Source organism: Grammomys surdaster, unplaced genomic scaffold (assembly GCF_004785775.1).
Source record: "Grammomys surdaster isolate TR1022 unplaced genomic scaffold, NIH_TR_1.0 165, whole genome shotgun sequence".
Classification (NCBI taxonomy): Eukaryota; Metazoa; Chordata; class Mammalia; order Rodentia; family Muridae; genus Grammomys; species Grammomys surdaster.
This window is the reverse complement of record NW_021604613.1, coordinates 11,418,779-11,444,932: the sequence shown is the minus strand read 5'-3', so window position 1 is coordinate 11,444,932 and position 26,154 is coordinate 11,418,779. Positions and strand designations below refer to the sequence as shown.

At 42.3% G+C, this 26,154-nt stretch overlaps 1 pseudogene; it reads left to right on the top strand.

The window, feature by feature from the left end:
* The window catches only part of LOC114619790, a 35,066-nt pseudogene extending 9,272 nt beyond the window's left edge, over nucleotides 1–25,794 (top strand).
* Nucleotides 25,795–26,154: the final 360 nt, after the last annotated feature.

Sequence of the window (26,154 nt, the reverse complement as noted above, 5' to 3'; positions counted from 1 at the left end):
AAACCAAACCAAACCAAACCAAACCAAACCAAACCAAACCAAACCAAACCAAACCAAACCAAACCAAACCAAACCCAAGAAATATACCAGAAAAGAGGTATGTAGAGAGCTCCTACTAAATTTCAGATACAAACATTTCTTAAGCCAGATACTGAGCATTGAAGATAGCTTTGTGTGGGTTTCTGTTTGGGGTTTTGTTTTGAGTTTTTGAGACAGCCTCAACTCTGAACTGGAGCTTACACCGCCTAGGCTGGCCTCAGAGTTACAGAGATCCCCCTACTTTAGTTTGGGATGTGCTGGGGATATAGGTTTTCTGTTGTTATTATTGATAAGTTTCAAATACTTTAAAATTTAGAAAGAGGCACACACTGGTTTTTAAAAATTTGGTTGGTTTTTTGTTTGTTTGTTTGTTTGTTTTTGTTTTTTTTCGAGACAGGGTTTCTCTGTGTAGCCTTGCACTGTTTTAAATATATGGTTAAACTGGTAATGTGTGTCAGTGGATTACAGTCAGAGATTTCTATTGTGTTTTATTTCAGATCTCTGGGTAGAGAACCTTATTTGAGCCTGCACTTTCAATTTCGGTACCGTCTTTTCTGGAATGTGTTGTGCATAAATAGGAAACTGCTAACACCTGACCCGGAATTTGACAGCATTGCAAAACCCAGGGGCCAGAGCACTGGAATTTAAAAAAAAATATCTGTTTTCACTTCTGCTGATTCATTTTGAATCTCTGGGCTAAAGCCACAGACACCTCGGGTTTCATTTTATGTATCTTTAGAACAGATTTGATGTCTCCTGCCGCTTTCAAATGGCAGGCATGAAGCCATCTTTCCTTATCTTCAGCACAGGAGGGAAAGTTTGAAATTCCTCCTCCACCCTCCCCCACCGCCTTTCACTAACTAGCAAAGAAGTTTATTTTCCTTTAATGAAGCCTGTGAAGGAAGATTCATGCTTGAAAGCCGCCTTTTCCTTTTACTTAATGACAGCTTTACCTTCTGAAAGTAATCTAAGAAGTGGAAGAATCCCATGTGGGCCTGAGGACATACAGACAAGCGTAAGTGCTGTGCTTTCGGATTTCCCTTTGTTGGAGGATCTATTGTACACAGAAGCAGGCACGATCCAGACCCTCACAAGGGGGAACTGTGAGGAGAGTCATCAGTAATTTCCTGATTGTTTGCTTTGCAACTGTTCACTGTAGGGAAAACAGCAACAACAGCCATACAATGGGGCCGGCCTGTCACCTCAGCATGTGCCTACTTTTGCACTTGGAGAAAACAGGGTAGCTGCTTTCTCCATGCTGGGCATGATTTCAGTCTCTGAAACGACCATATATTTAAAAATAAAACAACAACAACAACAAAATCCACATATCCTTCTCCATACTGATAGGAATTACATATTGGTAAGGAGAGTCTGGTCCTTTAGGGCCATTTGTTTGAAAGATGAGATGGATGCTTAGGACTAGTGTGTAGCTTGGTCAGAGGCTTTGCCTGCCACACAAGAAGGTCCACCTCCAAAATGGACTAAACTGAGCTTGGTTGTGCACATCAGTAACTCCAGCCCTGAGGGACAGAGGAGTATCTGAAGGTCAAGGTCATCCTTGATTACATATAGAGAATTTGATGTTAGCCTGGGCTACATGAGGGTCTCTGAAAAGAAACAAAACAAACCTGGCATTGTGGCGCACGCCTTTCATCCTGGCACTTGGGAGGCAGAGACAGGTGAATCTCTGTGACTCTGAGGCCAGCTTGGTCTGCAAAGTGAGTCCAGGACTGGTTATACTGAGAAATCCTGTCTTGAAAACCCAAACAAACAAAAAAACCACTGCAACCCAACAACAACAACAACAAAGAAGGGGTGACATTTACTGTTTTTGTTTGTTTCTTTGCCTAGTCCCTTATTGTAAAGAAGAAAGTGTTTGCCTTGAAGGGCTTTCCCGACTCACCACTTCCCTCAAGCCCCACTCCATGGTCCCTTATAGGCAGTATGGTGGACATACTCTAGATGCAGCTTTGGTTAAGTTGGGGTCCCAAGCACTCATGGAAACAGAGGTTTGGCACAGCTTGGGGTTTTTCTCACCAAGCATGGCTGCCCTCTCTTTTTTAAACTCACATATGTTTGAAGGAGAATTTAATCCTCACACTTCTGATTTGTTTACATTAAGGAGCTGTGTTGTGGGGGTGATTTGATGTCTGTGTGACTATTTGAACATTTTAATAAAGCTCTGAGAAAAATGTTTTCTCTCAGAACAGGAAACCAGATTTTTTTCCCCCATGTGTAAATAAACACAAAATATCAATGAACTGAAAGCTCTCAACCTCGTGGCTCCAGATGAAGTCCACACTGAAACCATTGATCCGTTTTCACCTTTATTTAAGTATAACTTCCCTCTCGCAGAAGACATTTCTCCTTTTGCACATGGTTAGCACAGATATGTGGTGACGCTGGACCCAGCTTTCAGGATTCCTTCCTTCACAAGCTCCTTCTGACATGTGAGTGACTGTTAGGAACAAATAACAAGGCCAGTGAAGTTTTACATTCAAGGAACTATGGTCCAAGGTTCGGTTTAGAGAACTGAAGCAAATAGCCTGACTTGAGGTGGGAAGTGCAACACATACGAAGTTGCAGGTCTTGGATCCCAGAAGCTAAGCACTGCAGCCGGTTGACTAAAGTGGGGATGGCTAAAGTTGCGTTGCCACTCTAAGCAGGTAGAGGTAGAAGAGTGAGCTAAGAGATGCCTGCTAAGAGAACTGGGGATAGTGCAGCAGTACAAGGTTTACCCAGCATTCAAAGGGCCCTAGGTTCCCCATGCACACCACACACGCACGCACACGTGCTCTCCCATGTTTCAGTGTTCACTTGCCCATTATGGAAGGATTAAAACCAAGTAAGTCAGACTTACTAGGAAATAAAGTACAGAAAAGATAAGTATACAAGACACTGGGAATGAGCCCATTTTGGCAAGCACAGAGTTTCATTTGATGTGATAATGCTTGCCTTTTAGATTGATCTCACTGGGAGCTCAGTGGATGATAGACTGAGGAATGACGGAAACCCCTGGAATCTGAGCTCTTCTTATTTGTGTGGTCACCTGAATCAATGTTCTCATGGAAATGAGTCACTAAGTCTATGTATGGTGTGTTCAGAAGGGGACTCTTCTGCTAGTCGAACAAATCCGTGTTCTTGGGATCAGCAAGAACCTCATCCACCTCATACTACAGTTCCTTGATATCTCCTGTGACAACGGATGCACTAGATAACCAGTCACTACAATAACAGGAACTGGCAGGTAGTGAATGAATTCACCCCTTTGCCAAGAACAGTAAAAACATCTTAATGAATGCACTTCAAGAAGATAGCATAATGGTCAATAACTAGAATACCATCTATAGGTAAGACAAGGGCCTGGGAAGCGCGTATCCACTTAGGAGAAGTACTTTTGCTTTAAGAGTGATGTCTTTGTGTGCAATTTCCTGGCAGGTAATTTATTCCATGTGGAAAAGGATAGACCAGATTGCCCAAGATACAGTTCTGGGAGGTTAGTGTGAGCTGTTGTGCATAGAATGTTCCAGTTGTGCAGCCTCTGCCCTGCTCTGTGAAAACCAGGGTCTTGTAAATAGAGGCTGTCCCTGTCAAGGGGGCAGTCACAGGGTGCTGGGCTGCAGTGCTGTGGTGTCAGTTGACACAGCCTCCTAATGATAGCAGGCTGGAATTCCTGGATTATGCCTATGAGCATTCACTGGTCAGGAACTGGCTTTTGATTTCTAGTCTCTTACTCTGATCTTTCCCCCAAGGGATGACTAAGTTTGTCTGATCTACACATGAGTTTTCTTTGGAAAATGTGGCTCCGTTTTGATCACTTTTTTCTACATTAATTGATTAATTAATTTCTCTGAATTAACCTACAGATTAATTCAGAAAATTTCAATCTGGCACTTAATACCAGCCCACATGTCCCAACCAAATCTCTCCTATGTACAGCCTAGATTTCAACCAAACAACAGGGACAATTATTCTCCTGGAGACAAGGTCTTCTGTAGTCCTTGATCTAAACTTCACTATGCAGCCAAAGACAGAGCTCACTGTGTAGCTGGGATGGCCTTAATCTTCTGTTCCTCCTGTCTTCATCTCCCAAACACAGGAATTACAGTTCTGCTCTTCCATTCTTGGCTTCCATGGGGCTGAGAGTCAAACTCAGAGCTCCCTGCATTCTAGGCAAGTGCTCTACCAACTGAGCTAAACCCTTAGCCCATCCAAACTGTCTTTAACATTTCTTTCCTGATCACTGAGTTGGAGTAGTGATTTAAATGAGGCCTATGGATTCTCCCACAGGCCTATGGATTTGGACACATTTGGTGGCATTGTTTGGGGAGGTTCTGGAACACTTAGAGGATGTAGCCTTGTGGAGGAAACATGCCCTTGGGGTAACCTTTGAGAGATTATGGCTTTGCTCCTCTTTGCTTGTTCTCTCTGCCTCCAGAGCCCAGTTAAGATGTGATCTCTGAGCTTCCTGCTTCTGTGTCTGCCTCTGTGTCCACCATTATGAACATTGAGCTTTTTGGAAAAATACTCCAAAATAAACTCTTTCTGAAGCTGCTTTGGTTTTGATAGTTTATCACAGCAACAGGAAACAACAGAAGCAAACTAGAACATTTACTGAATTCTTTATCCTTCTTTTGGTGCTTGCTTTACTCTGATCTATACCAGAAGATAAAACAAACAAAACTGAAAATAAACAACACAACCAAATCCATAAATCTTTTCTCCTTGATCCCATTCCTCCTTCCGCCCCAGGGAAAATTATAAAGTCATCAAAAGACAGACGTGGAATAACTCACAATGGAGAGATGGAATGTGAGTAGACAGACATAAGTTGCAAGGGAATGATCACACAGCAGATATCCCATCAATCTATTGGAGCCCCAATTTCCCACCTATTAAAAAGGGAGCTACTTACGATTGTTCTGACTTCATGGTGATGCTATAAGGATGAGTCTTTGTACACTTAATCTAGTGCTTGGTACCTGGCCATCTCCTCCTAAGTGTGCTGTTATTGTTTGACTGACAAGATTACACTGTGCACAAAATCCAAAAGGAGAGATTTGTGTGAAGATTCAGTGTCTCATGGGTAGTCATCAGTCTTCTGAAAGACATGCTTCTTCACTAGCATGCGCCATATGCTTTTCTGGGGAATTCTGATTTTCTGTCTTGTATGTGAGTTTCTGAGAACACAAGCCACTGGAATATACATGTAGGTATTCTGCATGCGAGGCTCTGGGTTTGTGTATCTATTCTAAATTGCTATCAGCAAATAAAATATTGAATCACATCCCTAACAACGGAAAGAAAATAAGAAGTCTAGTACTCTTGTCTTCCTGAGGGCATCCATGACACCAGGAGGACTTCAGAAAGTACACCATCCAGCTGCTTTGCAGGCTGCTGAGATTTCCATCCCTGAATTGGTGATACCAATTGACTGTGGCTATTAACCAGCCATCCAATTGATAGCCTTGGTTTGCCTCCCTGTTCCGTGTTGAGAGCATGCCAGGAAGCCAATCAATTATTTGCAAGAGGGATAGGAGATACCATCTCCAGCACTCCAGCCACAGCTGAAATCCAATTCTGTCGGCTGGCTTGGATTTGGAGGGGAAGTGAAAGTCACAGTTTGGAAAAGTGGGATTGATTCTGCATGTTACAACTGATGAAAAACAGAGCCGAGCAAACCAGAAAGGCAGCTATGGCCATACTTCACTCCAGTGTACTCCATATGATTAATCCCAAGGAATCACAGTTAAGCTCATTGGTTGAATATGTTTTTATTCTTTAAAAAAAACCACAAAATCTGATTATCATAGAACTTGAACTTTCTTAGTTATAAATGGGAATAATTGTTTGCCTCATAACGTTTCAAACCTTAACTTAGGAGAAGCAGTGGCAAATGACCGGGAAGCTAATGAGGCCTTTGTTTCCATGAGCTCCCCCTCAGAACCTTCTACATAACTTTTTAAGTGTATGACTTTTTAAAAAGTAGAACCAAAACCATCTAAGCTTCAAACCCTGTTAACTTGGATCAACTCCAACCAAGGTGGATAAACAGGGCAGTTGCTCATAGGACTCCATGACAGGTCAGCACAACTGGAAACCTGAAGAAGTGGGAATGTCTTAGAAACCTATCACTTAATTACACCTTTGCTAAATGCCAGAGTGTCTGGGCCTCAACTACCTGCCAACAGTTGAAAGGGATCCAAGCACAATACCCTTAAAAAAAACCAAGCCAAAGAGCTATTGTGTTTAGTCAGACCCCTGTGATGATGGAAAGACTGTTCCTAGGGGATTTACCTCTAATTGCAGAGTTTTAGGTGAAGGGTAGGGAGAGACCCTGGGGCAAGCATCTCTCAGAACCCAGGCTGCCAGTAGCCTGGAGGGCCAGCTGCTTCCTTGGCTTTACAGAGCCTCCAGAGATCTGGAATGGACCAGGCTGGCTCACAGTAAGGGAGCTGTGTCCATCAGCCCACATCCCTGCGCCAACAGTTTCTTCAGGCCTACACACTGGGCACCATTTTCAGTCTCTGCCTTCTCCTTCCCTTCCCCTCCCCCAGTCGTCTTATCCTCCTCCTTTTCTATGTCTACTCCCCCTCCCTTTTCATGATTCATGATACAAATTTCAATCCAAGATAAAAATGTACTTTATTTCACCCTTTTGGCTGTGATTAAGTTCTGTCCACAGCAAGGACATCACTGTTTCCATAGCAACCAGCACACGCTAAAGCCGAGGCGGATGACAGTGGAGAAGAAAAGTATAAAGAAGGCTTGGAAGAGGCTTGCTACAGTTGCTTTTCACACACTAACAGAGGAAACAGAATTGTGGAACCCAGGGGCTGGAGTAGAATTTATGAGGCCACTAAATCATATGCCCTCCTCCAAAGAGCCATAATGGAATCAGTCTTGAGAGAAGTAAATGTCTTTTCTTTAAGGACAGCTATTCAGTAGTTGATCCAGATAATGCCAGAGTTCCTGAGAAAAACTCCGCTGACCCAGCCAACATGCAGAGAGGTAGCTTATAACAAGGACGGGCTTCTTTCTTTGTCCTTCCTTGCATCATCCCAGACAGAGGCCTCTTAGACCCCAAGATGTTCAACCCTGTCTTTGATTCTGCTGGACATTCCAACCAGGTACCCAGGACCCATGAAAGGAAAACAAGAACTAATGTACTCTGGTTGTGCTGACACCCTATTCCTTCTGCCTGGGTGTGTGGAGATTTCTTCCCCCCTTTTGAAAGTGTTCTCTGAAGAAGAACATCTATTACTGCAGGCTTCTGGTTTTTATTATTTACAGTGTTTCCACCAGTTTTAAGTACATAAAAGTGTTGTAGAGGTGTAGGCAGAGTGGGCCTTAATGCTAGCTATGATTTTAGGAGGAGATCATAGAGAGTAATTCTCTGAGAGCTGACAGTGATTTTGAGAGAGTTGTTCAACCTTTCATGCCTTTGGCACACAGCACTTAGCACCTAGACAATGAGCAGAGGTCAGGGTGTGGTTCGGGTACTCATCTATATGAGTCAGGGAAGGACAATCGTTTTGTTGGACTAGGTGGGGAGCTTCCCACACACAGCCATTGTGTCATGAGTACAGGAAGTGGGAGTAATCAGGAAGGATCCTGGCTTGCTTCCCAAGATGGACTTTACAGCTTTGGTTCTTCTGGGTCAAGAATTCCCTAGCAAAATCAAAGTGATTAACTATCAGTAGATACAAAGTGGATCTGATTCAGCTTAGCTCCTGGCTTGGCACTTGCTAGATGGATTGGCTTTAGTTAACCACACATCCCAGCATCAGTTTCTCTTATTTGAAACAGGGTGATGGTATCTATTATCAGACATCAACCAAGGATGAATGTGATCCATGCAGTGTGTTCCTGGCACATGACAGATGAAAACTAATTAATAATGTTTGGCTATTGTTATCCTGTCACTTTGCCCCCTTAATAAAAGTCCCAGAAGAGGCTGACAGCCCATCATTTAGAGCTTCTGATTCTTAAACTGATGTTGAGGTCCATTCTATTGTTCTTGATTTTTCTGTTTTTAGGGGAAGGTATGGCCAAACTATATTTGTGAATCTCCTGGGCACTTGTTCCACAGTTGATTCATCAATGCCTAAGTACCGGAGCCAATTCCATACACCTAGGCAGAAACAATAGAGCATCAACATAGCAAGAGTAAATTTGATCTGGGCCTGCATCCTCGGGGCTGGGGTCTGCTTTGACCTCCCAACAGTGAGCTCTAATGACTGACAGACACAGCGCTTTATGCCCTCTTTCTTTGATTGGTCAAGGGTAGAAGACAGCTGGGATGGAGAGAAACAATGACGGAGGCATGGGTCCTACTTGTGCTTGCTCATCTCTCTTCCTGCCTTGAACCTTTACATGAAGTCTGGAGAAGAAATACCAGCCCTGACAGTGTGCATCTCTCAGCAGTCAGTACCAGCAGACTTCGATTTTAGGACTCACAGGAGAGGAAAGCCCCCCACTCTTTGCTGGATTTTCTTCCAGAAAAAAAAAAAACAAACATTTCTAACAGGCAAGCCATCTTAGCACTGACTATGATCATGAGCAGGACTGGAATGTGTCCATGTGGCTTCTCAGCCACCTTTATCTCAGCCTCGACTTTTCCTCCACAAGACTGCAACCTTAGTTTCTCAGTCCTGTGAACCGACGGCCACGACATCCTACTAACTTGCCCTGCCTCAGTCTCTCCCCACATCATAATCTAAACCAGGTTCAGGCCTACATCTCTGAAAAATATGATCACATGTCCTGTAACTTAGTACCACCACTGGCTCCCATTGCCAATGGTCTAAAACCCAGACTTCTCACCAACACACTGTGCATGTTCATTCCCTCCATCTTTAGCATCCTCCCATTTTGAGCTCCTCCCTACATCAGGTGCTCAGAACCAACTTATAGTTGATAAGCTCAGTGTCTGTTCCATCTGTTCTCCCATGGCTCTATGGTATGACTGCCCTTTCCCCTTTTCCCATATCATAGTGAACTGTCCTCATCCCTCAGAGATTATTTTAAACATATTTGTTTAACTACTAGGACTACTTGGTGTAGAACTCACCAGTGTCCTCTTTGTGCTCAGAATATGCTCTGTGTGTGTCTGTTGATAGTTCTTACTTCCTACTTCATCTGTCTGCTTGTTGATATGTGTCCCTACTAAACTGGTCCCAGATGATGTAGAGCATTTCTTATCTATCTCTGTGAGCTTTATGTCAATCATGATTCCTAGCACACAGCAAGAACTGAGCAAGTATTTTTGTTAAATGAATTCTCTAATAAATTTTACATTTCCATAGCCCAAACCAAGTGCATATAATGAGACATAAGCATCAAGCTAAGACAGCAGGTGCAGGTCCAGGTCTGAAGACAAGAAAAGAAGAAAGTGAATAGGGAACCTGCCACACTAGAAGAATTTTCAGCAACTCTGGGAAGAGTTGAAATAATCACTATATTAAGTAAACTTGGGGGAGTTGAAACTAAAAAAATATGCCCCAGCATCATGAGCAAATGCAGGAATAGTCCAGGTCTAAGCAAGGCCCAGGTTAGAAAAAATCATGGAACCTTTATCTATACACTTTAATTGTAAATATATATATATACTCTAAAACAGCTGGGTTCATGTGCAGGGCCTTCGTGATGAAGAGTTTGAACACTGCGTGGACGAGGCACTTGCATAGCTCCCCACAGACCCATCTCGCTCATGAGGCTCCTTGCTGTGCCTGCTCTGTTTTCATGAAGTACAGGAGCCTTTGCAATGTGTTCTCTATGGTCAAATGTCCAGGTCAATGCTAATTTAAAAAATCTATCTTTACAAATAAAAGATAGAAATTCTGCCATTACTCACAATGCCATGGCTTCTTACAACCTTTTATATTAAAACAATATGTATCTTTTGGCCTCTGCAGTTCCTGATTACCAATAACTTAGTACCAGTGACAGCAATGCTCATGGTATAACCTGTGTTCTACAAATACCTCTGTGGTTCTGTCAAATGTTGGCACCATGTTTAGTCTACAATGACCAAATCCCACAAGTCTTTCCCACAGTGAGCAAATAACATATAAATAAACAAACAAAAAGACAAAAAAAATAATTCCTGTTCTGACCATTAATGTTTTCTTTTTGTTTGTCTTGGTACACAGGTGTAGGCCACCATTTCTCTTCACACTATAGTAGGTGTGTTTCTAGGGTAGGGTCTCTGCATCTGTGTACACTGCCACCAGAAGGGAGGAGCACAAAGGGTCCATGGGCTTAATGAGAAAAGCAGTCCTGTGCCTTTAAGATAGATCTTTCATCAAGACAGGGCCTGAAGAGCAATGTGTTATTAGAAGAGCCCAAGCTACAGAAGCAGCCACCGACTGAAGTCAATCCAATAGCTGCCATGGAGTCTGTGGAGAAGGCTGGGTCATTTTGTTATAGCTGCTCACATCAAAGGGGCTGTACAGGGTAAAGGAAGCCCAAATCAACAGCATGTCAGCACCATCCTGATGGCCCGTTCTTTAGAAGAATTTTAACAAAATACCTTTACAGTCCAATGGCTGAGACTTGCTCACGAAATGGCTGTCCTAGAACCAGAGCTCCCTGGCTATGGTGTGAGAAGACTTCACAGATAAGAACTACAAAAGTCCTGGGAATATCTAGTTGAACTCCTCTGCACTTCCGGGGTTGAAGATGGAGAACTGGAGGTGCCTTGATGGGGACCATAGAATGAGGCTTACAGGATTCTATCTGACTTCGTAGCTCTTCACTGTCTATCTGGCCAGTCCCACGTGTCAAAGGGAATAGATTCCAGAAAGATTAGCCAGGACCTTTAAAGACTGGGGCTGATTTCGTAAATCAAAGAATGATCCTGGCCTGTGGTAGTCCAACAGTTATAAGGGAGAAGCTAAACCTCACGTAGTGAGGTGATACTGTACAAATTTTGTAAGGCCATGCCTAGAAAGGCTAGATGGAAACACACAAGTTCTTCTATTCATTCTATAGTTTCTATTTAGGGGAACAATGAGTTTTAAAGAAACCAGTTCCTCATTCATGAGCAAGAGCATTAAAGCATATTAAGTTGGATAGAAAGTTCCAAAGAATCCCTAGAAAGCCCCACCACAGAATCCCTATAGTTAAAAAACCACATGGTTTTCTTCAAAGAGTTTAGAATTTTGTTTTTACTTTTAAATCACATTGGAAATCAGTAAACAATGAAGTAAGCATTCAAGGCTACTTGGGGAGATACACGTGTGTGCGTGTGTGTGCGTGTGTGTATTCAACAAGCACAGAAAATATGGTATAAGAGAGCCATTAGCCTGCTCTGCACTGACCAAGAAGATGAGCCAGAATATCTAGACCTGTTTGGTAAGGCTTTCCTTAGAGTTACATCATTATGGTTGTCCTGCTGTGCTCCAAACCTGATTCCACCTATTCCCTCAGAGTAGGTTGGAAATTTCATTTGCGTATCATATACAAACATAGGGCTTGCCTTCCAGATAACAATCCAAACAGTAACTGATAGATAGCACTTAGAGTGACTATTGATGGAATCAAGCATGGCCCCTCTGGATTTGCCCTTTGGAAGAAAACAGTCCTCTGCTAGTAGAGTGGCTCCGAATGAAAAAGAAGCATGGCTTAAAAAAAAAAAATCAGAATTTGGAACATTCTCAAAAATAGAGGAATTCATGGAAAAAAGAAAGAATTGTGCTAAATGCTTTAAAACATGAATAAAAAGCAAGCAAAATCTGTGATTTGTTGATATTTAACACTTTCTTCAGGAAAGAATCTTACTCTTGATTCTTTCTCAATAGTCCATAAAATATTGACATAAAACACTGACTGAGAGATATTTTGACTTGAGTTATTTTTTAATACATATTTTTATAAAAAATATTATTTAAATCTTTTCATACCATATATTTTGATCACAATACCAGTCTTCTGCCAGGTCCTCCCCGCTTTCCTACCCACCTAACCATATGTTGTCTCTCAAAAAAACAGAACACCCTAAAAAATGAAAACCCAAGACAAACTGAAAAATATTCTGGAGTGCAGTTGACATATCCAGCAACAGCCTCAGTGAGAACTGATTTCTCTCTTTCCCAGCAGGTGTCAATAGCTTCCTAGTTAGGGATGGGAGCCCACGCCCACTTCCCCTCTCAGTGCTGAGATTGTCTGACTTGAACCTGTGCAGGCCCTGTGCGTGCTACCACAGTATCTGTGAGTCCAGATGTGTCCGTCCTATGTCTGGAAGATGCTGCTTCCTTGGAGACATCCATCCCCTCTGGCTTTACGAATCTTTTCATCTCCTCTGCTGTGTGGATCCCTGAATCCTGAGGGGAGGGGTTTGATGAAGACATTCCTTTTAGGACTCTGCACGTTGTCCAGTTGTAAATCTCTGTGGCAGTTATCCCCTACCACAAGTAAAAAACTTCTCTGTGGAGTGTTGAGTAATGCTCTGATCCATGGGCCTGGCAACATTCTACTAGGAATTACTGTGCCACTGTTCCTTTGGCAAAATAACAGCAGTAGGTTTTGCCCTAGACCTATGAAATGTCTGGTATCACCTTAGCACTGTCAGGCATGAGTCCCATCTCTTAAAAGATTGTGAACCATACTGTTCAAAGCTTTTGTTTTGTTTTATTTTTAATAACCTGACTGTTGACTTAAGATGGAATGTATTTGAAGTTGTTTCATCTCTTCCTGACAGTTGGATGTATCAGCAGATTGCTTGGGGAGCCTCACTAGCTTCATTTTTCTGGGCTTGTTGAAAGCAGGGGGTAAGGTGTTGACCTACCACCATGTGCAGTGTGGAAAAAATAAAACCAAGACTGCTTGAGCCATTGCAGAGACCTGTCCAGAAATTCTGAGAGTTGTTCACTGTTGTTTTCATGATATTAAACTCAGGGGACAAAAGAGCAAAATTTAAAGATTAAAAAAATTAGCACAAAAATATAACATATAATTTCCTACAAATTTTGACTCATAAAGGGTGTATGGGTCCCAGCTGGCTCACTGGTAGCATGTAGATGTGACCTTAGGAGACATGGGGAAAGATCCTCTGCAGTTGGAGATGTATTTCAAGCTGGTCAAAGTTCACTGACCTTCTTACCTGGAGAGTTTATCATTGTACAACCAGCATTACTGTACACATAGGCCCTGCTCCTTATAGCTGGATATGATGTCCCCTAAGGTTAGCTCCTTTTGAGAGTTCTGCTTGCCAACTTAGCTGTGAATGCAGGGACTGTGACTTACAGAGTAAGCCTTTAAGGAGGAGCTGGTGGTTGAAGAAAGCGTGGATTACAGCTTGTGGGTGAACCTGAAGGGTTGAAGACAAAACACAGGTGTCCAGAACAGTGGTTCTCAACCTTCCTTATGCGGTGACCACTTAATATGGTTCCTTATGCTGTGGTGACCCCTCCCCCAACGATAAAATTATCTTCATTGTTATTGCACAACTGTAATTTTGTTGCTGGTATGAATTGCAATGTAAATATTTTTAGAGATAGAGGTTTGCCAAAGAAGTCACGACCTGTAGGTTGAAAACCACTCGTCTAAAACATTTTATATTATATTCAAAGATTTAAAAATATCTTCATTCTTAGGGTCAATTACACTATATAACAACTCATTATTATCTATCAAGATGGTTAAATTTATTAAAAAGCACAAAATGGTCCCGAGGATAGCAGGAGGCAGTGCAACGTTAATTTATAAGGGTTTTGGAGTGGAGAGATCCAGAAATCAAAGAAATGGGGTGAGGAAGGTTGCTTTGTTGATTTCTGTATTCATCAAGAGTGTTGAAGATTAGGGTGTGATTTAGGAATGGCAGCAATTAGCTGCAAAACACTACTTCTACAGAAAGGAGGAGGAGGAGGAAAAAGAAGAGGAAGAAGAGGAGATGAGGAAGAGGAGGAGGAGGGAGAGGAGGAGGAGGAGGAGGAGAAGGAGAAGGAGAAGAAGAAGAAGAAGAAGAAGAAGAAGAAGAAGAAGAAGAAGAAGAAGAAGAAGAAGAAGAAGAAGAAGAAGAAAGAAGAATTATTCCAGGAACTTGCTCTTTGGAACAATCAAAAGCAGTTTGAAGGTTACACATGGGGTTTCAGCAAGGCTAATTGGTATGACTCTTTCTCCTTCCTTTTCTAATTCTATCTACCAAATTGAGTAACCCGAGCTGTTGCCGTTAGAATGGTCTTGGAACAGGCACTGATAAATAGTCTCTACACAGGAGTAGGTAGACAGACTGAGACTCTTGGCTTCCGTTTCTGTGACAACTTGAATCTATGTGCAGTTTTGTTTGTAAATCTGCCATCTTAGAATGGGTAAAAGAGAAGCAAACACTGTCTATCCCTCTCAACCTCCTGTATAGCTTCTGAGAGCAGCAGGGGCCCTCACTGCCAGCCCAGGGCTGGAAGCTGCTCAGATAACTGTCTGCTTAGGCTAACAGTATTCTTACAAAATCACACTCTGAGTAAATAAGGGGAAAACATTTACAGGAATTAAAACTCACATATTCAGTTTCCTTTGAAGGTTAACTACAACTTAACTTCCTGAAACTGAAGGTCCATATCTTTCAACTCATGGATCACCAGTCCCTTGTGTCAAGAGAACGATTTTAATACAAGAACTTTGAAATACTCAGATTTAAAAATAAAAAACACCAGCCTGTTTCCCCCCATGAGGCAGAATATACCTTTCTTAGTGCATTAAACTGGATGCATGGTAAACCAGGATCCTGAAAGAATGAATGAGCGTGAACAAGATTTACCTAAGAGCTACCCGAATACAAAAAGATGTGGGCATGGACCTGCTTCGAGGGAACGAGGCTGAACCAAACATCTGTTCAGCTTTCTCCTCCTCCCTCACCCCTCCCCAGTGGTTAATGATATCTGAAGCGCTTAAGCCTTGCACATTCCTTCACTAATTAAATTCCTGCAAAGCTGTCTCATGAATCAGGTGCTTTGTGGAGCAAGAATACAGACCCTGCTTTTGTGAGGCCGGTGGCTGCCTCAGCTCAGGTAGGAGTGCAGTGTGCACGCTGGGCTTGCTCAGAGGCTCTGCAAAGAGCCTTCGAGAGTCTCCTTTCTTTAAAGGTCTTCTGTAGCATTTTAATGCCTGTCCTGTTAAGACTCAATTGGGAAGGTGGGAGTCAAGTTGTGCAAGTCAAGATGGAAATGTGAAAACAAACAAAATTTAAGAATATGGCAATGCTTTTCTTGGTTCGACAAGATAGTTGAGTCACTCAGCAGAAAATTAAGGGGAGGAACTGCTTTTCCCAACACAGAAGTCTCCTCTCCTTCAGCCATTTCATTCTTTCATTCAGCACCTAATGCTGCCTGAATATTCTGTGTGCTCCTTGATGCTATGGACTCACATTGGTCTTGATCCTTGTCCTCATGGACCGTTCCTTCTGCATCTGAAACCTCAGAATCCTTAAATTCACACTGGGATAATCCGTGTGGTTTCTCCATGGTTCAGAGGTGAGATGGCCATTGGCACAGCAAATGAGTTATGGTAAGAAGTTTCCAAGTGACAGTTGCCTTTTCTAGGAAGACAGTGTATAGGATGCAGGGAGTTGCCTCAGTTGAGAGCAATCATGAAATGCCTACTGTGCACTGTAGAAAAGGATGCCCAAAGCCACCGCTGGTTAATGTCTTCCATGCAGCAGCATCAGTGCCAGGCATTTCACATGGATCCCCTGAATCTATGACAACTTGAGATGGTGATTTTCCCTCACTGTGCAGCTGAAGAACTTAATTGTAGGGAGACTGAGTATCTGAGCTTGTGAGTACATGGAATTTAAAAACTCTTCTCCTTTTCCTTTCCTTTCCTTTTCTTTCTTTTTTAAAAAATTACCCTAACTGTAGGCACAATTGTGGTCTGGAACAGATACATCACAACACAGAACAAAGCAGTAGATAGTGACCAGGCATCACAGGGCAAAAGAGCTCGGAGAAGGTAAAACACCCAGACCAAGTGGCTTTGTGATTTTCAGCAGAGACACCATGAGGGACCAACACGAATTCTGGGCCTGATAGAAACAAGCAGGAAGAAGATAAGAAATCATTCCAGTTTAAGTAAAACTGGATACACAAAGACAAAAAGGCATAAATGAATAGCAACTGTGACCCAAAACTCCATCCTTTCCAGGCTTCTGTTCTTCCTTCACAGGGAAAACACACTATAGACTGACCCAGAGCACACACCCTTGAACATTCATGTAACCTGGTGTCTGCCTGGTCTCATTCTTCCTTCCTCCTGCCACTGTGCAGTGTTTGGGCCCACCTGTCTTCTAGAGCCACTAAGGAAGGACCATTGCCTGTGGCCACACGTTCATGACAGCTGGTCTGAAAGAGGGCAGCGGTCCTGCCCAAACCTGCCCAGCAGAACTGCCTGCAAGTCGCGAGTACTCTGTATCTTCAAATACAAATCTCCCTTCTTGCCTTTGTTTACACAGACAGTATAAACCGAGCCGTTAGGACTTAGTTTAATGGGTACAAACAGGTTAGGATTCAGGAAGAGCACACTGATAACTTGGGGAGATGGGCTCATAGTCTTTCTCTTAAGGGGACTCCCAACGCCGATGGTGCTGAGTTCTATGGAGAACACCATGATCTTTGACAGCTTATATCCCTTATATGCCCCTGCCCTGTCATCCCTAGTTCCTACCCTCGGGTCACCTAATGCTCCAAAATGGCTACTAAGAGGCAAAAATGAGAGAAAGGAGTCCCACGAGATCTATGTGTAATGTTCTTTGTATTAAGGAGAACGGATCCTAGCCGAGTCATTGCAATATCCCATTTTACATCAGTGGCCACGGCATACTCACCTGTTATTAGGGCATGTGAAAAAGGTAACCTGTCGAGGGAGTTTATTACATACTGTTTTAGTTTCATTTCCTGCTGCTATGATAGAATAGTCTAACAAAAGCCACTTCAGAGGGAAAGGGTCTATGTGGCTCACAATTAAAGGCTGCAGTCCGTTCGGAGAAGACAAGGCAGCTGGAACTTGAAGCGGTTAGTAATGTTATATCCACAGTCAAGAACAAAGAGCAATGAGTGAATGGCTACGTGCTTGCTAGTGCTTGGCTCCCTTCCTCTATGGTTATACAGTCCTGGATCCTCTGCCTGGGTAACGGTCCCCTGCCCACAGTCAAGATGGGTTCTCCCACAACAGTTAATGTAATCAAGACAGTTCTCCACAGGACAGTCTAATCTAGACAACCTCTCATTGAGACTCCCTTTCCAGGAGATTCTACAATGTGTCAGGCTGACTGCTAAAGCTAACCATCACACACGGACTACAAATAGGGACTGTGTTAATGTGGATGGAAGTGGATATCGGATAGATAATTGGCAGTCTGTGTAAGGTTTAATTTCTCCTGTAAACCATCTTTGGTCACTTGCTTCTTGTCTTCGTACCTGCCTCCCCCGAGGCTACATCTGTATTCCTGTTATGTTCCAGGCATATCTGAGAAATAATGCATACTACACCAAGATGCAGTCTTCCTAGTTTCCTGCAGACTCTGGGCAGAATCTCAGGGCGGACCTCCCTTGTCTTCACCCTATTTTAATCCCCAGCAGAGGGTCTCAGGTAATTAGTCCCTAAGGAATCATCACATTACTGTACATTTATGAATATCTCCAGGGGCTGAATTTTCTACAAAATGCTGCCTCCCCCACCGTTTTTGGGGGGCGGGGAGAACATTGGTATTTTCACAGAGGAAACACTAAAATTATCCAGGAGGTTATTTCAAAGCACTACAAGCTACCACTGTGATTGGTGCCAGTTTTGGGAGGAGCATGTGACTTCAACACCAAACCAAAAATAAGTTTAAAATGCTGATTTCAATTCCTACCAAATGCGCCATCTCCTTTAGTGACTAGGGAACTAACTGTCCAGACTATAGTGTTGGCAAGGGTATTTAGACCAGGCAGTAGCAATTTAAAAGTCCATAACATGAATGTCAGCCAATCTCCTTTTAAATTATACTTCCAGTGTTTTACAAATGTAAGATGGCTGTTAAGAACAGGATGGAGACATGCTCACAGCTCCACTGGAGTTGCATTTTAATTATACTTATAGTCTGTCTCTCGCTGCTTTCTTGAGGGGGCAAGAAATAATAAGAGAACATTTTAAATGCAATATTAAAGGCCAACACCAGAGGAAATCATACTAATGGGACATAAAACCTTTTATGAATTATAAGATTAGATATTGCATGATACTGCACAACATCGGTGACTTCATTCTTGTTCTTTGTGTCTTTTGTGAACACTTTCTTTCTTATCCATGTTTCCTGACGTTATAACTCAGGCTTTGGGGCTTTAACTTGGATCTACCTGCAACTTCTACACATTTAACACTCCCCACAGCCATCTTTGCGTTGTCCTCTCAGAAGCTCTGTCTTTCACTACATGGGCTGAGTATTTGTTGATTAACAGATTTGGGGTTCATGTGCCCATTAAATTCTGTAGACATAAATTTATGATTCACAAAAATCCAAGGTTTCAGGAAATCTTTCTTTTGAAGTCAGAAGAAATAACTGCATTTAATAATAATAAATGGGTAACATATTCCATCTCGATTAGATTGAGTGCTACACCAAGTCATAAAATACCATTCTTAATATTTTTTCAATAAAGGAATTAGTCCATGAAGAAAAAGTTCCCTGAGGCCCCAAAAGTTGTGCCGATACTCAATACTAACCTTTCAAAATATAAGTAAATAAAAGTACAAATGCGTAAAAAAAAAAAGTTACTTGTAGTGCTTACTTTAAATGCGTGTTTTTCTTCAATATTCTCTATGTATAAGTTTGTTCTCTTGGTCCAAGGTTGATCAGTAGTCCATGGGGTATGAAGGCTTCTTCCTGGGTTTGATAAATGGATGGATCTGGAATGGGACACGCTACGGTGCCATTTTGTTTACATAATCGTCTCTTTGACGGCTCATTAAAAGGTAGAAGAGAGAGACTTCTCATAATTTCTATAAAATACACACCACACTCCCTCTGCTATGTTTAAAGACATAAAGTTCTCTTTCCAGTTCCTAAAATTTAAATTTCTCTGTGTCAGGGCCAAATGGAATGTGTGTTAGCCGGCTCCTGGGTCGACATAGAAATGTAATTTTTCTCTCTTAAAATGAGTCTGATTCACTTCCTGGTCTGTGTGTGCAATGTCTGTTTGAGCATTTACCCATTAGGACTGGAACTTGGCTGGAAGCACTGGTAGGTGCTTTCCTTGGGGTTTTAAGTCTTATAATTTGAGAGTTTACAACATTCAGATCCTGTCTAGATAGTTTTCCTTCTGGGTAATTTATGCTAATTTGAGCTTGAAATTAAAAGAATTACACTATAGGGTTTTTTTTTTTTCTTTTGTGGTGGAAAGGAAAGGGGCACAAAATATTCTCTAAAGAGCTGACATGATCTTGCAATTAGGAGTCTCATTTTTTTTAACATAAACATAATTACTGCTTACCCAAATAAAGTTGAGAAGATGAATCAAGCTTTTTCTTTGTACTACAAATTATAGTCAGAGCCATCAACTGCTACTTCATCCTAATTATTTTTCTTTCACAAGTATCACCTGGACTTTTCTAACATGGTAACCAACTGACATAGGTGTTTAGGCTATGTAATGAAGCTTCCTACATGGTCAGTTTTGGGCCTTCATCAATGCTCTGTTACTATTTTTCTGTCCATGGGATTTAAGCAGTTTTGAGATGCTGCCTAGCTTTTGGGTGGGGAATGTCTACCAACACCAACTAGAGCTAAGTGTGCCTTTCTTTTCTTGAAGGACAAATATCTGATTCCTTGACTACCCTGCCCTTCCTATTTAACATCCCGCTCCTCAGTGAGGGATCTTGTTAGCTTGGTCGGGTTCTTGTTAGCTTAGTCAAGAGTCTCTCTTCTGCCCTCTCTGTTGGCTTCATTTTGTCCCTACATCTGAAAAGAATGGTTCTGCAGTCTCCTCCCCAAATGCACTTCTCAAGTATGGAGGTATAAGGCAAGTTAGGCTTTAGGTTCTTTTACATGAGCCAACCTCAATTCCTAACAGGACACCCTTTTTGTCCTTAAATATATGGCAGGATATATCTGTACAGTGGAATTGAAAATCAACTGTTGCTGGTCATGACATGGATGAGTCTCAAAAGCATTCTACTATGTGAAAGAAGCTACATATTCCATTACCAGAAGAGGCAAAGCTGTAGACACAGCAAACATTTGTGGCCACGGGTTGATGAGTTTTCTCCACAGGATGATGCAGTATAACGGAATTAGACAGTGGTGAGGGTTGTATAACATGGTGCATATACTAAATACACTAAACATACCATTTACATGATCAGCTGTGTATTACAACACATGTATGCAAATGCTAAAATGGCTCTCTGAGGGTTCTCCATTTTTGTATGCCACCTACATGTGGTAACCAAGAAAATAGACTTCTAAAGGCCTGACTGGATAGTACAGTATGATAGTATCTCAAGTAGTATGGATAGAGGTCAAAGGTAGAATATATCAGAAAGGATGAGAAGCTGATATTCAATCATTCATTTATTCATTCATTAATTCATTCAGCATTTGCTCAGCATATACTGGGTGATGAATTCTATGGTAGGGGCTGGAATAGAACTCTTCCAACATTTCAGAAGTGTTCTGAATCCCAAAAAAGCATGAAGACTAGCTACTCTCTTTCATGACTTACTAGGAATGCACAGTCAACTTAATCTTTGATTTCCATTTGACAAATAAAAGAGGAGCAAGAGTAATACTTCACCATAGTTGCCCTTTCTAGCCCACAGAGTTACTATGAGAATTAAAGACGACCATGAAGCCATGATTTATATTTTATAGAGCATTGTAGAAACTATTAGGCAATATTACTGTATTATTCTAGCTTAATGCTGATTTTTTTATAGCAGCACTACATGTTTAGCTAGTTATGAGACTGGAATTGCTGTCTCTTTATAATAGTTATTGGTGGGAGAGAGTGGTTGGCTTTCTACTATAAATACAGAGTATGACCATTGTTAAAAAAATAACATCAACAAAAGGATATTTGGATCAATGTATTGTCCCTCAGATGTCACTGTTACCATTGTAGTATATAGTCCTAGGTGGCAATAATTATTAGATTAAGCACAAGAATACTGCTTGGGACAGGTTTTATTGTTTATTATCCATGTACCCTTGGGGCTAATATCACATGTGTGTCTGAATTTCTTATTTGTGAAATTAAGGGGATAACAAAAGCTACTTCATGGTTCTGAGGATTAAATGAGATATTTGACATATAGCATTTGACAAATTACTAGTAGGTATTATTAATAGTAAACATATATGATGGTTATATACATATACACTAGTTGTATGCACTCATAATATGCACAGTTGCACCCTAATAGACACAATATATGTATTTATGGTATTTATATACATACTAACTAAATATGTGCATATACATATAGTCATATGCATACTTGTCACAAATGTGTCTAGATCAATGCAGAGAGACACAACACTTCTGCTTGTTTTCTACTGAGGAGGCAGCAATAAACACATCTGTCTTAATTGGTGCCTTAGCTCACTTAGTAATTACTCACATAAGACTCCCAAGTGTTTCATAGGGAAACTTATTTGAAGTGAAAGCATTTGTTCAACTACTTCAAAGAGTGAGAGACTTTACACTCCCCACATGAAAGTTTTCAGACTTGAGGCGTTTGTTATTATTTGCCTTACAGGAGTGTGGGATGGCTCATATTTTGAGAGATGCCTTCCTTTCCTTCTCCAGGAAACTGTTCTTGTTCATTAACTCTTTGAAATTTATAAACGATGACCTCTTGAGGGGAGGGTCTGAAAGAACAGACACAGCCATTCAAAGACACATAGGGAACCAATCAGGAGTGGAGAGAGGCAAAAGGGGAGGGTCCAGAGACCATGGCAGAAAGGAGCGGATCTGATTCAGGGACTGATGAAAGCAGACATAAGAGAGCTTCCCAGGGACAGATGGATCACATACACTTACAGACCCCAGCCGCTGACATTCTAAGTTTAGGTGTGTGGTGATGAAGAGTGTGTCACATCTTTTGTTCCTACATGTCAATACGGTCACTTGTTCTCACAGTTATGTCACTGAGTAGATTTAGGCCACATCAAGGAAAGGAACTGTGTTTTGCATTCGGGCTGCCAGGTAGTAAAGGAAACAGTATATTCATGGAAAATGAGATAGGAGATTAAAACATGAAGATTAATCCACGCTTAGTCAACACTTGTCTCTATGAGCTCCTGGAGTGGATTGAATAGTGTTCTCCCAATTTCATTTCACCTAGGACTGCCAAGCCCGGCCTTCCTTAGAGTAAGATCTATATGTAAATTATATTTATGGATAAGATGTACATATGACTAAGGGTTTCAGATGACACCCGCATGGGTTTAGGGTGACTTAAATGCAGTGACTGGTGTCCTTGTGAGAAGGGAAGAGGCCACATGAAGACTGAATCAGGAAGTATGACCCCCTACGCCCAGTCTTCAAAACCTTGGGATGAAATGACGGATTCTTGCAGAGGGAATCTGACCCCATTAATTTGGAGTACAGATTTCTGGACTCTGAAGCTGTGGGACCACAAAGCATTTTTGTTGTATTAAGGTGCCCAGCGTTTTAAATCTTTGTTCTTGCAACCCCTGTCAACTAATACAGTGCTTAGAACACCAAAATCTTAGGTGGGCATCACAATTCCCACTGAACATAGATGACTTAAGGGGAATCTAAATTAATCTAATTTTGAAATGATGTGGTGACCTTAGCTTTCCAAAAAGGTTACTTTATGCAAATACAGGAGAATTGCCTTTTAACCACAAACCTCACAATGAGCTGTCCAATCATCTTCCACAAAACACACCTTGACATTTGTTGATCATATGGGGAGTGTAGGGGGTGTTTTATTTGCATGATGGTTACTGTCTCTTCGGTGTAGCCTTAGCTTTGGCCCATGCCATCATATACTTTCTGCAAGTTAGATTTATGTTTTTCATTTTAAATTATGTGTACGTGTGTGTTTGTGTGAGAGAGAGAGAGCGTATGGTTTTGTGCACTTCAGTACAGATGTTCAAGAAGGCTAAAGGTGTGAATACCCTGGAGCTGGAGTTAAAGACCGTTGTAAGCTGCCTGACCTGGATACTGGGAACCAAACCCTGGTCCTTTGGAAGATCAGCAAGTTCTCTTAAATATTGAGCCCTCTCTCCAGCACCTCCTTAAAAATGTATGTATGTGATTGCTTATAGACCAGACGCTGGGGTCTTAGTTCTCTTTCCCATCTTGCAAGATTGAGGCTGAAAAAGCCAAAATGCCTGATACAAAGGAAAGGAAATCCACAGCCAAAAAGGCTGGCAGTGCTGCTGCTGCCCCCTGGTACCCCAGCCGCTGACACAGCCAAAAGGGGTGACCCCGAGGTTAAAAGGCCCAAGAAAGGGAAGCCCCATTGCAGCCAAAACCCTGTCCTGGTTAGAGGAATTGGCAGGTACTCCCGATCCGCTATGTATTCCAGAAAGGCCTTGTACAAAACGAAATATTCAGTTGCCAAGTCCCAGGCTGAAAAGAAGAAAAAGGAGAAAGTCCTTGCAACGGTCACAAATACAGTTGGTGGAGACGAGAGCGGTGGTACCTGGGTGGCAAAGTTTCCAAAAATGCCTTGGTATTATCCTACCCAGGATGTGCGATGCGCCTCGGAAGCTGCTGAGCCATGGTCAAAAGCTCTTGAGTCGGCACTCGAGAAGCATGTATGCTAGCACCAACCCTGGGACGGTCCTGATCATCCTCACCGGGCCCACAGGCCCAAGAGAGTATTTTTTCTGAAGCAGTTGGGCAATGGTTTGCTACTTGTGACTGGACCTCTTGCCCTCTACTGGGTTCCTCCGTGCAGAACACACCAGAAGTTTGTCATCACCACCTCTACAAAAGTTGATATCAGCAAAATCCCCAAACACGCTTACTTCAAGAAGAAGCAGCCGCGCAAGCCCAGGCACCAGGAAGGCAAGATCTTATACAAGATTACAGAGCAGCGCAAGGCTGATCAGAAAACTGAAGACTTGCTGGACCCGAGCATAGAGCAGGTCACAGGCAGCAGCTCAGCACCCAACCCCAGAAAACCGAGAGAAAGAGGGACTCCCAGGAGCTTTAACTCAGGCAGCATCCCAGGTAAAAATGAATCACCCATGATGTCTGCTGTTGGAAGTTCTAATCCAGATGCTGGCCTCCGAACTTAACACTACTCAGACCTTTGAAGGGCCACTGACAAGAACATCAAACAGCTAGAGATTGACATCACTAATCTGAAGAAATCCCTCGTTTCGATGTCTGAAGAGACCTCCTAAAATCGCAAAGATCCTTATTGGACTTGACTTACTCTAGTACAATAGAAAAGGCTGTGTACAGCTCTTGACTGTGTACAACCCTTAAAGAAGAAGGTTGCCTTTACATAGACAAGACAAGGAGGGCTAAAGAGAGCATGAAACATGTAGTGAAGGCCCTAAGAAAAATCAGAGAGAGAAAGAGACAGATGAAGGATGGTACAAGAATCAGTTTTCAGCCTCTCCAAGGTTGTCAACCCTATTTCCTCCCATCTTGGGACCATTATTTGGGTTCTTTTTGCTTTTTTCTGCTGGTCCCTGGTTCTCAAATAGGTGGACTAACTCTGTGATACAACAGATAAATAATTTGGTAGCAAAACCTACTCAGATACATTATCATAAGTTAGCTATGAAGGACCATGAGACTCAAGATGAGGTTGTTACTTTATACAGGGTGTTTCCAAAACCCATCTGCACCCAACCTAAAAGGGCGGACTTCTGCCCCTAGACCAAGCAGAGAGGGGCCACCCAGAACCCCCTCTGTCAGGCGATCTGAATTCTTGCTTAGGCTGTGAGGCTAAGCACTGCAAGGGAATATAAATAAAAGATAAAAATATCTATCTGGGTTCCCTGAGGGACAAGCCTGACTGCATAGGGGTTGATGTCAAAAGTATCCCCTCTCCAGGAAAAAGACATCAGGACAGGTATGGCCCTCATGCCTCACTGGACAACAACAGGGGGACTGGAACCATTACAAGATCCCCTTCAAATACTGGAGGTCAGGCCTCTATCCCCACCTTCACAAGTTTAGAATTGCCACAGCCCTTCTATACTTAGAGAAGGGAGGAGATGTCAGGGGCAGCCCTGCTTACCCGCTGAAGGCCTAAAATCAGCCATAGGCCTAAAATCAGCAATAGGCCTGTGATACATGTATACTAACACCAAGTCTTGGGTCTCAGTGGAAAAACATTGAAACAGATGGCTATAAGCTAATGTAAACAGGCAGCTTTTGTGGAAATTTACAAGCCTGAGTAGTCATAGACCTTGTAAATAGGTAGCCTGGGCAGACAATACCAACTTAGATAAGGAAAAGCGAGTCATAGGCGGAGTCATAGTGACTTGTCCCCTGAACCTTCACCCAGCCTATACCCGGTTCTGATGATATCTGTATTACCCCTGATCACCCATACTCCAGTGTCATTCCCTTCCCCACATCCTGCCTTTCTGTGTTTATAACCCCTGTGTGAATGAATTACGATTTGAGAAAAAATAAATTATAAAAAAAAAGAAAAAAAAAGAAAACTGAAGACTCACAGATTTTGCCAGAGATCAAAGCTGTGCCTCAGCTCCAGGGCTACCTGCGGTCTCAGTCCTCCCTGAAAAACGGGATGGAGACTCACAAATTGGTCTTCTAAATTGCCAGCAACCCAATTAAACAGTTTCAGACATTAAAAAAATAAATGTTTGTATCTGATGTGTATGAGTGTTTTGTCTGCATGTAAGTCTGTGCACTGCTTGTGTGGCTGGTGACTGTGAAGTCCAGAAGAGGTTGTCAGATCCTCTGGAGCTGGAGTTATAGAAGGTTGTGAGCCACCGTGTGTGTGGGTGCTGGAACTCAAACCTGGGACTTCTGGAAGAGCAATCAATGCTCTTAACTGCTGAGTCAGCTCTCCAGCTCCACTTCCTGCATTTTAAACTTCAAAAAAATAATGTCATGTTGAGCTCTGGAAGCAACATCCTTGCTTGATTCTCTTACCTTTAAAAATTCCCCTCTC